The sequence below is a fragment of the Equus quagga genome, chromosome 5 (genome assembly GCF_021613505.1).
Source record: "Equus quagga isolate Etosha38 chromosome 5, UCLA_HA_Equagga_1.0, whole genome shotgun sequence".
NCBI lineage: Eukaryota > Metazoa > Chordata > Mammalia > Perissodactyla > Equidae > Equus > Equus quagga.
Window position 1 is genome coordinate 84413611 of NC_060271.1, and position 12935 is coordinate 84426545.

Below are 12935 nucleotides of genomic sequence, written 5' to 3' on the forward strand. Positions count from 1 at the left end.
AAGTTCCCCCCGCCCCGGTCTTCTCCGCGATCTCCGGCAATCCCTAGCCCCACAGGGCGGGCAACGGCAGCTGGGGGTCGCCCCGCCCTCTGGGATTCTCTCCGGGCCTCTCCTGGAGCCGTGAATGCTCAGCGTGGCCCCTCTGCTAACGGCAGGCAGAGAGTTTTGTCTGCTGCCCGGGCGGAGCTCCAGTGCTTCCCCTCCGGGTCGCAGAACCGGCCTTTGAAAATTCCCCCAGCCCCGGTCCTCTCCAAGATCTCCGGCAATCCCTAGTCCCACGGGGCGGGCAACGGCAGCTGGGGGTCGCCCCGCCCTCAGGGCTTCTCTCCGGGCCTCTGCCGGAGCCGTGAATGCTCAGCGTGGCCCCTCTGCTAATGGCAGACAGAGAGTTTTGTCTGCTGCCCGGGCGGAGCTCCGGCGCTTCCCCTCCGGGTCGCAGGACCGGCCTTTGAAAATTCCCCCCGCCCCGGTCCTCTCCGAGATCTCCGGCAATCCCTAGTCCCACGGGGCGGGCAATGGCAGCTGGGAGATCTCCGTGCCCTCCGTGTCTCTCTCTGGGACCCTCCGGGCGCCCCGAGCACCAGGCTGGGTCTCCCCGCCAATGGCGGGGAGAGACTCTCCCCGCGGGCTCAGGTGTGCAACTCCAAAGTTTCCCTCTGCGTTTAGGAGTAATTGCAGGGGGTTTAGGTAGGGTTCTGGTCACCTGTTTCCACCGTCGCTCCTCTGTTGTGTTCTCGCTCCTGCCCTAGACGTGCGTGGATCCTCTGGGGGCGTCCGTTGGAAGAAAGCCGCTTGCGGGTACCAGGCTGCCCGTCAGGGTCGGAGAGCCCTCACCTATTTCCACATCCTCCCGGAGGAAAGTCCATCCGCCTTCCGATGTATAGTCGCGTGGGTGTCTCAGACGTCCTGAGATGCTGTCTGGATATCCTTTGTCAAGCGATAAGTGTCCAAATAATTGTAGACTCGAAGGGCGAGAGACAAAGAGGACTACTCACGGCGCCATCTTGGCTCTTCTGAGAATTCTCAAGAAAGATTTTTTAAGACAAAGAAAATTAAAGATAATTTATTACCATCGGACCTGTACTAAAGAAAATTCTAAAGAGAATTCTTCAAGTAGAGGAAAAGGATCCCAAATGGATGCTCAGAGATGTGGAAAGAAATGAAGATCCACAAAAGCAGTAAGTAAGCCTAAAGGATGAGTAGGTAACCCTAAATGAATATATAATGTAAGAACAATATTAATATGATAGGATTTAATATGATAGAATAAACAGAAATGATGATAATAACACAAAATCAAAAGAGTCAAGAGATGTTAAAATGTTTGCAAGTCCTTGCATTGCCTGGGAACGGGTAAAAGAATTTATATGTAGTACAATCAAATCTGTACTACCTAGACCCACCCCTCTTTCAAGACGTAAAGATCTATTCCTTCAGTTGTCATCTCTTTTTGGGAGTTGCCGAAAGCTTAAGAAGGCCACCTTGCCCAAGGACATGCCCCCTTCTCAGGGTAGCCTGTATCCAGTGACTAGTCAATGTGTTGATATAAAAATCTGGCCTTCTCACCCAAACTCAAGACAACTCTGAAGGGCCATCCAGCTTCAGAGGTCCCCTAGGAATGGCTTTAGGCCTTTGTCGTAATTGCATCACAACCCAACTTCCCCCTCTGCCAAACCTGCTTCCTTTCTTTCCTTTCCACTGGTGACAAGCCCAAGAGCATCCCCCCAGTAGACTTCCTGACCATGGGTCTTCATCTCAAAGTCTGTCTCCTGGGGAGCCCCACCTGCAATATTATATGAGCTTTTATAGGTCAAGGAGGCATGTTTAAATTCTAGGGTAACCTCTAAAGAAGTAGTAAGACAAAATTTGAAATTAACGAACTAATAAAGGGGAGAAATTAAATGATAAAAAGTAGTTCATCGAAAATAACACCAAAAAAAAGATAAAAAGGAACATAGGAAAAAGGTAAGACAAATAGAAAACAAATAGTAAAATTTAAAAAGATGGAAACGAATTGGCCAGATGACTGTGAAACTCATGAAAAGTTATTCAACCATTACTATCCAGGGAAATGAAGATTAAGGCAATACTATTATTCATACATCAGAAGTGGAAAAATTTAAAGAATGATACTATCTATTACTGGCAAAGATTCAGGGTTGTGAGCACTCCCAGATATTGCTGGTAAGAATGTAAATTGTTACTACCATTTGTAAAAGAAACTCAGTAATATATATTTAAACTAAAAATACATTTTCTCTTTGGCAGAAACTCATTAGCTCTTCACAAAACCTGTCTCTCTTCTTCCCAGACACACCTAACCTACATTTGCTGGACTGTTTTGCAGCAGGTGACTAGCTCAAGGATGACGTTGGAGTCACTTGTTGAAGGTAGCAGAGCCCCCACAGCCTGGGCCCCTGAATGGCTATGTGGAGCAGAGACTGCTGAGTTTCTGAAACTAACCTGGACTTTTAATGTATCTGAAGCGTTATATATTGGTGGGCCTATTTGTTATGGGAGTTAGTGTACTCTGACCTATACATCCTGTGACTCACCAATATCACTTCTAGGCATCTGTCTTTACGGGTAAAAGTAACAGCAGCATATGAGACTCTATGGACAAGGAAATACATAACTGGAAAAACTGGAAACAACCCAGATGTTCATCAGTAAGGGAAGAGTTGAGTAAATCGTAATGCATCCATACAAAGAAATATTATACAACTATTCTTTAAAATGAGTTATCTCTATGCCTACTGACCTGGGGAGACTTCCATGATGTATAGTTAAGGAAAAAATTAAGTTGATCTACATGCTTAGTACAATCCTGTTTTTATGGGAGGAAAAAAAAACCTTGACATATACATATTTGTTTATCTTGGGATACGGATGGAAATAAGTGTGCAAAGATGTAAATCAGACTTTTAACAGTAGTAAACTCAGAGGACCAAGAATTGGAGAATACAGGTTATGGCAAAGAAAAAATGACTATAGCAGAATAGAAGCATACCTAGGTATAAAACTGAATGAAAATGCAGAATATAAAATTGAATCATAAAATATTGAATCAAATATGCAAAAACTGAACATGTATGTAGACAAGGATGAGAAGGTAATGTCAACTTACATAAAACTCATTTTTTGTCTTAAATGTTAACATTTTAATATTACTTTTGTAATAAAAGAATATTGAAAAATAAAAGGAAGTGGCTTAGGCCTTACCTGGGTTGGGCTATTGATGCCCCATAGTTGACATTTATAAAGCTGAACAGCCTGGATTTGGGGATGTGTACTCGCTTTGGGGTTGTATGACCGTCTTAGTAAGCCCAAAGGGCCACAACACCATAAGGGTGGATTCTTCTCTGAAAAAAAACCCAGATGTTCCCATTGTCACTCATCCCAGGTAGAGTTCAAACCTGGAACAGGAAATGAGGACAAAAAAGTTCTGATCACCAATTTCAATGTGCGTGTTGGGAGTGCAGAGGAGGTCCCTCACACCGCCAAGCAATTCTCTAGACAACAGCTGGGTGTCATAGAATTCAACTCAGTTCAGTATCTACCTGGAGATAGCATCAGACTCCATACACGTCAGATGCCAGACGTAAGCCCAAGTTGATATCTGTGCTTCTGACCAACTGGCTACAGATTCGAGGTTCCAATGACCCCGCTTCTCGGGTTCAATTAATTTGCTAGAGCAGCTCACAAGACTCAGGAAATCCATTTACTCACTAGATTACCAGTTTATTATACAAGAATATAACTCAGGAAACGCCAGATGGAAGATACACAAGGCAAAATATGGGGAAAGGACAAGGGGTTTCCATGCCCTCTCAGAGGAAGCCACTCTCCCCGAATCTCTACATCTCCACCAACCCGGAAGCTCTCCCAATCCAGTCCTTTGGGGATTTTATGGAGGCTTCATTACATAGGCATGACTGATGGATTCAACCTCCAGCCCCTCTCCCCTCCCCGGAGGTTAGGGGGTGGGACTGAAAGTTCGGACCCTCTCAGTACATGGTTGGGTACCCTGGCAACCATGCCCCGTCCTTAGGTGAGGTCCAAAAGTCGCCTCATTCGTGTAACAAAAGACACCTTTATCACTGTCATCACTAAGGAAATTCCAAGGGTTTTAGGAGCTCTGCCAGGAAGAGGACACAGACCAAATATGTATTTCTTTTTTTTTCAATTATTTTATTGAGATCATAGTGGTTTATAACATTGTGTAATTTCAGGTGTACCTTATTATTTACCAATTTCTGTATAGACTACATCGTTCTCACCACCACTGGCCTAATTTTTACCCATCACCATATACCAAATACGTATTTCTTATTATAAGTCACAATATCACAAGGACTCCAGAGGCAAGCCTTAGACTAGAGTAGCTTCTTAAATTTTAATGTGCCTAAAAATCACCTAGAACTCTTGTTGAAATTATGATTCAGTGGGTCTAGGGAGGGGCCTGAGAGTCTGCATTTCTAGTAATTTCCCAGGTAATGCTGCTGCTCATCCTTGGACCACACTTCTGCATAGCAAGGACAAGAGAAATCTTTCTGCTCTCTGTGGGGCCAGCAGCGTGGTGGCAAAACAGGAATAAGGCTGGAGCTGGGCTGCTGAGACACCCTGAAGATGGTCCTGAGCCAGGGCCACAGTTAACTACTGTGCAGGTGCCCTTCCTCTCCACAGTCCAGGAACCTTCTGTGAAAACTCCTGTGACGTTACCTCTTGGTCTCTGCTGTCCTGTCAGGATTATGGGGGATAATTCCCAGAGGGACCGGTCCCATGCTTGAAATAAAGTAGTCAATGGTAAAAACAGGGTCCATTTCTCCTGAGGTCAATATGATAGTAGCAGAGGGGTCACCAGCAGGAGGTAGCCCTGTCCAGGCAGTCTCACAAAGAGCAGCTGAGGCAGTGTGGTGTAGGGGAAGAGAATTGTGGCCCTGTTTCTGCACACGACCTTCTCACACCCTCTTTCTGCTCATGCAGGCTTGGGAACCCAGGCATTACTGTAGAGGTTGACGCTTACAGGCTTTTTTCCCCAATACAATTCCTTCAAAATCTTAGTAGATTTCTAGTCTGTTTGTTTCTATGTGTGAAAAACCACAGTGAAGGATCTCATCTAGACGGAGTTTTTAAGCCTAAAGCCTTTTATTTACCGGCCTGTGTTCCAGCCACACTCCTCTCTCAACAATGGAAACAAAAGGCTTCAGTGGGTTCTGAGTTTTACAGCCAGCTAAGCTGATTGCCACCGAACGGCAGAGAACTCCCAAAGGAAGTTGCTTGAAGAAGGCTTGGTGCTACAGCGCTGTCTATCAAGGCTGCCATTTTGTGGCCAACTCTTAGGACTGCTTCAATTCGGGTTACAGACACAGTTAGCTTTTTCAACACTTCAAAAACCTCAATGCCAGACTCTCGGTTAAATTAGAAAGCAGGCTGCAGCACAAAGTGCCTCTCTCAGCAAAGCCATATTTCCTTCCATCTCTGTTTGCAGACTCACTAGCCCTCCACTGAATTCCACTCTTTCGTAGGACTTGGCTCAAAGTGGCAAGAAGCAGCCAACACCAACATTCCGGCCTTTTTTCTACCATTTCCATTAATAGGTGGCCTGCCTTCCAAAGTATTTGTTGTTAGTGCCATTGATGCAGGCTTGGCAAGCCAAGGAGTCAAAAGAAAGATTTCTTGGACTCTCAACATCTGGTAGTAGTGCTCCTTTATTCAGAGAACAGCGTGGGGACAGGACCCATGGGCAGTGAAGAGCTCTAATGGGTTGAAAGTAGGGCTAAATTTATAAGGCATAGGTATATGAGTTATTTCTTCACAAGACAAAGGAAAGATCATGTAAAAAACTCATTAAAATGGTATCAGTGCAGGTGGGGTCTGGTTAGTGGGTGGTCCTATAACTTTGGATATGAATCAGGTCGAACCAGGTCAGGACGTCCTATGCTTCCTGGAGGATAATATAGATCAGTATGTAGGGCAGGACGCCTTGGGCTTCTCTCGCTGGGGCAGCCTTGATCCTTGTGGATTCTGACTCCTAGCAACCCTGCGCACAGTAGAGCAGAACCCTGCTCGGTCTTTTTGTGCCCTCCTCTCAGCTTCTGGCACTACGTCAGATGATGCTCTGCTGTTATTCATAGGGTTCTCGTGGCCAATTTTTTCGGAATTGAGTGGCCAGGTCCTTCTTCCTAATCTGTCTAGTCTGGAAGGTCCACTGAAACCTGTCCACCATGGGTGACTCTGCTGGTATTTGAAATACCAGTGGCACAGCTTTCAGCATCACACAACACACAGCCAACACTGTGTAACAACCGCCAGACAAATGGTGTGGTTCCTTTACCAGGAAACGAACCCAGGCAACAGCTATGAGATCACCAAATTTTAACCACTGGTCCACCAGAGTAGCCTACCAAGGTACAGCAGAAGACAATTTGACAATATGCTTTGTCACCACAGAACAGAGGTCACCACCTATCTAGCCTGCAACATCTGTCCTTGTGGCCTGCCACCTGCCTAAGCTCATGTTTAACACTCTATTTCAGGACAAAATTCTAGATTAGTTAGAATTAGTTTCAGTTGTGTCAGAAAACCCATAATAACAGCGAGTTTTAAAAGAATGAAAGTTTATTTCTCTCACACATGGAAGTTTCAGTGGCCGCTCTGTGCATGTTGGTTCCACACTCATCAGGGGCCCAGACCCTTCTAGATTGTTGCTCTACCTTGTCAACAGGCCACTTCCACTTCTGGGACTAAGATGACTCTTCCAGCCCAGTCAACTGCATTCCATCCAATAGAAAAGGGGGATGGGGAGAAGGGAATGTCCTCTCCCTTTGAACACATTTCCTGGAAATTGCCCACATGACTTCCACTCAATATGTTGTTGATCAGAATTCAGTCACACGGCCATGTCTAGCCACAAGGGAACTTGGGAAACAGTCTTTATTCTGAGAAGCCATGTTTGCACTGTGGAAAGAAGTAGAACAAATATTGGGGAACAACTAATGTTTTCTGCTAAAGTGATGCTTCCCTTCACCTCCAGCCTAGTGGAAGGAGCTTTAAGGGGACCAGTTTAAGCTTATCCAGTGTCCCCTGAAGTCTGTAGGACACCAGGCGCTGGTGCCAGAACCCTGCATTGACTAGCCTAAGAGGAAACGGTGGCTACCTGATCTGAAAGCAGAGAGAGGAGGGGATGGCCCACATGACTGAGAGAGAGCCAACCCCAGCACCATCCCAAAGGGGCTTTGCCTAAGATGGCCTCCTGGGAAGGCACTGGGACACCAGAAGAGTCTTTCTATGTGAATCAGGCTGGAAAACCAATGGAACAGCAGAGAAGAGATTCCCAGAGATGGAAGTCAGTCTCTGAAAATATACAGATGCTTGTCCCCACCCCCAAAATGAATCGGCTTAAAACACCTGCCACAGTCAGAGGAAGCCATGTCAGATAGCACTGATGCTAGTCACATTAGACCCTTCCAGCCATTACTCTCCTCCCTCCACCACCACCTCAACCGCAGAGCAGTCAGCAACTTTGGTGAGTGAGCTGACGGGGAGGAAAAGACATGTAAGGTGAGAAGTAGAAGATTCCCACACCTACGTCCCCAACGCAGAACGGCAGGCCAGAGGAAGAAAAGAGGAGAAGCTTTCATCTGAAATCAAGTTTGAAGTTTTCATTATTTCTCTGGAAGCGCGCATTTCATTTCAGTGGTTCTCGATCTTGACTGCCCATTGGAATCACCTGGGGAGCTTTTAAACGTCCTGATGTCTGGGCCTCATCCCCAGAGATGCTGATTTCATTGGTCTGGGGGGCATCCTGGACATCGATATTTTTTAAAATCTGCCCAGGTGGTTCTGATGGGCAGCCCAGGTTGAAAAGCACTATGGTAATACTGAAGCAGAACGTTTTCGCAAACAAAAGATCATGGAGTGACCAGGAAAGTGGCAGAAGTTGCCCTAGATCTCACCTGGGGACGGAGAACTAGCCCCACAGCCCAGGCGTGGAAGGAAAGGATGATGACGTTTCACGATTGCACCCTAGAGGAGTCCTCACTTTCCATCTGACAGTTCCATCAATGCTCCCTTCCTCAAGGAGGTCAGAGGCCGTGACTTAGGATTCTTCAGGGTCTCCACACTGCTGCACACTTGCTAGACTCATTTAGCGAGAGCTTAACATATACTTGTTGCCCTGTTCTTAATCTCTGACCTCCATGCTGGGGAAAACTGAGGTGCCCTTTGTTACGCAAGAGGAAAACTGAGATGACTCCAGGATAGCCTTGAACTAGATCTTGGAGTTAAAGACATAGAAAGTGTATGAGTTACAGTCATTACAAAGTGGCTGGAAATTATCACCAATCTATGACCAATTTCTATGGTTCAAATTGTGACCTCTATTTTGAAATTACCCCATTTTTGAGCAAATTTTTGTCTTGTCAATGCGAAGGAAGGCCTGGCTTCCATACCTCTCCTAACCAGATGCTGGCAGAACAGCCTTGCTCCTCACACTCCATCACCACAACCATCACCATGGCCACCACCCTCAGTCATGGGGAGCCCTGACTCATTAACAGACAAGACTCTGACAGGAGGCAGGAAAGGAGCCAAGAACTTGCAAAACCATCAGCTAAATCCAAGAGCAGCTTTAGTCTGTCAACACAAGGATGTCATCTCCCAAAGTAGCCTACAGCACCAGGATCCCACAGGAGATGCTTCTCAAAATGTTCCTTTCTCCCCCAAGCCCAGATTTATTGTGCAACTCCATCAAATGGACAGGGGCTGATTGCCAGACTTGGGGCATGATACATTTTGACGCTTGAGAAATTGAACTTTCCTATGACTGGATCCTGAAGCTTTGCATCAAGAAAGCACCCTTTCTATAACCTCAAAAGGAAAGGCAAATAATCTTAAGCCCATTCTAGTATAAAATTGGCCTTCTCCATCACCAGCTGCTGTCTTTTGTCTGATGCAAAGACATTTTTCAACTAGAAATAAAATGTACTCTACCATGAGCCCAAGCTCAGGGAGAAGTCTGCTTCAACTGCATTTAGTGAAAAGAACCTTCCAATCCTTATATATTGTTCTAGACTTTTCCCAGCAGAGGGAATCCCCTATGGGAAAGCTAAGTTCAACCAAAGATGAGGTCTCTTATTCAGTCAGACATGAAAAGCTTCACCCATTGCCCCCTATAGTATGTCATCAGTAGGAAGGTTGACAACCTTCTAGAGGGATCAGTGAAAAAAAGAGCCCCTGACACTTGCAATGGTGCTCACAGTGTCCATATTTGCCCTTAGAAACTCGCTGTGCTTACCATCAGGAGCAGTTCCAACAGCACCAAGCCAGGAGCCCCAGTCTTTGGTTTTAATCAGATATTAAACACTGGAACGTTAGACAAGCAAAGCATTTGACGATGACGATAATGAGTGGCCCATTAAAGGTAATTTTTTTTAAGTTAATGAGCTCTCCCCAAAGAACAGCCACGTACTGTACTGAAAAATGTCCGTAGGACGCACTGCACTTTCTCGCTATTTATTTAACTTTATGTGGATGCCATAAAACTTCTTTATTTGCTTTCAGTTAGCCCATAGGTTTTGACAAGATAAATTTTTATTTAGGTCTTTGCCCAGCTACAATCAGAAACAGGAGACTCGCTTTCCAAGGCCCGGCTGATAGATGGATTAATCAAAGCGCTCCCCACCCTGCCTTCCTTCCAGCAACCACAGGGATCAACAGACGGAGTTTTTCCTTAATTAAAGAAACTCAGCAACAAGGTGATTTATCGATGATGAATCTTGCAGGCCTTTTCATTGTGCGGTCACTGTTGGCCACTGTTTGAAATTTACCAACATAAATAAAGCCTCTCCATGACTAAACAAAGTTAAAGTAGCAATAAATTGAGCCTGCCATGTACTCTGGGCTAGATCTGAAGCCAACATAAATACCAGAATGCCTTGGCTGTGACACGCTTGACACAATGACATCATGCACTCCCAAACAGAACAGCCCGGCCCAAGCCCAAGCCGAAAACCTAATAGAATTCTCGCAAATGAATCAAATTGCAATGGTCTAGACGCGGCCACGCTCAGTGTTCAACTTCTGGCTTCCTTGCCCTCCGCTGTCGAGCAATCACATTAAAAAATAATCTATACGCTGATCTAGATTTCACTTTTTCTGCATGATTAAATTTTGGCAGGAGTAAATCTCTGTTATTCTCACTCCCTGGGAATGTTTGGAAAGTTACTAAAAACTCAGGATTTATCAGTTTAAGGTCTGACCGCTGTGGTGTGATCAGGCCAGCCTGCAGCTACCCTCCGCGGGAGACAGGCCCACGGCTGCAGAGGACACAGCGTGTTAATAAGGGGGTGACACTCTGCTCCCTTGAAAATGGCTCTGCGCTGGCTTCCCTCCCGAGGAAATTGCTTTGCCCAAATCTAGCAACAGGCTGTAGAGAAATGCCTTCGCAAAACAAGAAAGTCAGCTAAGCGGGAGCTCAACGCCCGCCAGCCCTATTCCTGCCAGGAGATGAAGAAGGGGGAAGAAACCTTTCAGAAAGCACACGCAGGACATCAAATTAAAAATGGAGAAAATCTAATAACTAATTGGTGAAACCATAAAAGCTGCCATAAAAGACATTTTCCTTAAACTACTTTACACAGGGCTGTATAATTTTATGTCACTTTTTATTTATGTTGCTGTAATGAAAGCTGTGCTGGGAGCTGAGGAGCTTAGCAAGAAAGGAATTGAACTATTTTTAAAGTGGGGGAGGGGAAATCCATCTATAGGGCTTCAAACAAGATTCCTTTCTAAATACAAAGAGATGGGGGAGGAGAAACTATTTACTCCTAAAAGCCTCCAAGCAAAAATTTTTGCAATGAGCATCTTTCTTCCACCACTATCCTTTCCACCCTCAAGGCCGGAATCACTTAACGTTTATAAAGTGGGTTCGATAGTGTTTCACAAAACTAGGGTATGAGTTAGATAGACAAACCCATGCCGTTTAGACTAATCTTGTGAAACCAGGTTTTTATTGCATGAAATATGTAAAGGAGCATGATTTGAGTTTCTAGAGGGATCCGTATAAAAATGTACCCTATTTAAATAAGGTATTGGTGAATTTGCAAAGTTCCATAGGACATGACAATGCCAAATTCAAGGATTGCAGAAACGCACTGTTTATTATTACTCAGACCCTTTCCCCTCCTGATTGGTTTGTGACAATTCAGAGAACGTTGCACCATCAGGAAAAGAGGAATAAGTTGCAAGATGGAAAACCCTGAGTAAATTATAAACAAGAGAAACTTCAAATTGTATATGCTCAAATGGAGGGCCACGAAGGGGTCCCTTGGAAGGCAGATGAGGTTCTGGTTTTTGACCTGGGGGCCAGTTGCTAGGGTATGTTCAGTTTGTGAAAATTCGCTGTACTCTTAGGATGTATGAGGTTTTCTCTGTGTATATTATACTTCGATAAAAAGTTTTAAAAATAGTATATGTTCAAATGAATCTCTTCAAAGAGACGGTAACACGCAATACAAAGACACAGGGGTGCCATGCCGTTTTCCCAGGGAAAATTTAGATTCCCCATTAAAAAGCAGGGGCCCTCTGAACTCTGGCTAATTTTCAAAGCGAGATGAGGCTGTTTTTTGAAATAATTTGCCTTCTATTAACAATGAAATCCAATTCGACTTCGAATATTAGAAAGTGAAACATATATACAAGCTAGAGGGACTGGTGAAGTATCAAACAGATAGGGCATTATTGAGGTAGGCTCGACAGTCAAGGCCACTTTACACCATTACCGACCAGACTAAACAAACCTGACCCGCACGGTGACCTCCAAGGATCCCAAAAGATTGCAAACTCGGAAAAGGCAGCCCCGACCAGATTTTACAGCCTGGTAATGGCATGCAAACGACTCTCCGTGTCTGTCACACAGCCAAAGGTTGGTGTTGTATATGAGAGCAATTTCCTCAAGAATTCAGAGGAAAATGTGATACTTTTGCTTTTATGTACGGGGCTCACAACAGCAAGTGTAGTTACCAGTTGGGGACACCCAAACCTCCGATGAATGCCCCCTCAAATCAGCCTGCCCCAGGCAGCGGGCGGCCCATTTCCTGACTCCTGCCTAATCAGTGGGCGGTGGCAGGGATGTCAGATGAAGGAGGAGGGGAGAACCCACTTGCCCAGAATGGGAAAGGCCTGATTGGCAGGAGATTTTAAAAGCTGAAACTGTGTCTAGGAAAACATCATCAGCTTCAGTCACTCTTTGCTGGAAAGCAGGTTTTCACTCGCGCCCTCACCGTCCTCAACATGGGCAGTTCTTGTCCGGTTGCACTGTGCACCCATGTAATTCAATCGTGCTCACCTAGAAAATGTTGGCAGTGGGCGGCCATGAGTCCAGCTTCTTCAAGGGCTTGTTTTCACATGTTCTGTTACATGACTATACACCCCACACAGGATGATTCACATCTGTCCTGGGGGGAAAGAGTTACTCCAAAGAGCCTTCAACAAAAAGTTGGCTGGGAAAGAGGATGTTTTTGCTGGTGGAGTGGGGAGAGGAGAGGCTGGAAGAGGGGAAGGGTGAGAAGAGAAGGGGAGGGAAGCAGGGGTCGGGGGAGGGAAGAGGTGGGGAGGGAAGAGGAGGGAAGGGCCTGATTCCTTATTATATGCCTGTGGCTGCTACCCACAAGCCTGTCAGACCCTGAGGAAGGAGCTGGGTCTCTGCCCCCAGACTTCTAGAACCTTTTCTTTCCGACCCCCAGACGTCAGGCCCTCTCAGGATCGCTAGTCATGCATCCAGGCCCACAGGCCTCTTTAAGAGCAAACTGTATCTGTGGACCCTAAGAAAAGGATATAAACCCCATACTGGGAATTGAAAGGCTGCTCACACCCTCTTTAAAAAGTCCCCTTTCCCTCTATTTAGAAACCAGAATTTAGCTTTGATCCATCAT

At 45.6% G+C, this 12935-nt stretch overlaps 1 long non-coding RNA gene across 3 annotated transcripts in view; it reads right to left on the reverse strand.

Annotated features, from left to right (window-relative positions):
- LOC124240416 (uncharacterized) overlaps positions 1–12935 on the reverse strand; it is a 62874-nt gene that overhangs the window by 22364 nt on the left and 27575 nt on the right. Inside the window, exon 3 of one of the 3 annotated variants that reach the window (XR_006888863.1) lies at positions 3223–3416. The exons of the other annotated variants lie outside the window; for them this stretch is intronic. This is a non-coding gene — a long non-coding RNA (uncharacterized LOC124240416). The remainder of the gene's footprint in view (positions 1–3222; positions 3417–12935) is intronic. 3 annotated transcript variants of the gene reach the window in all.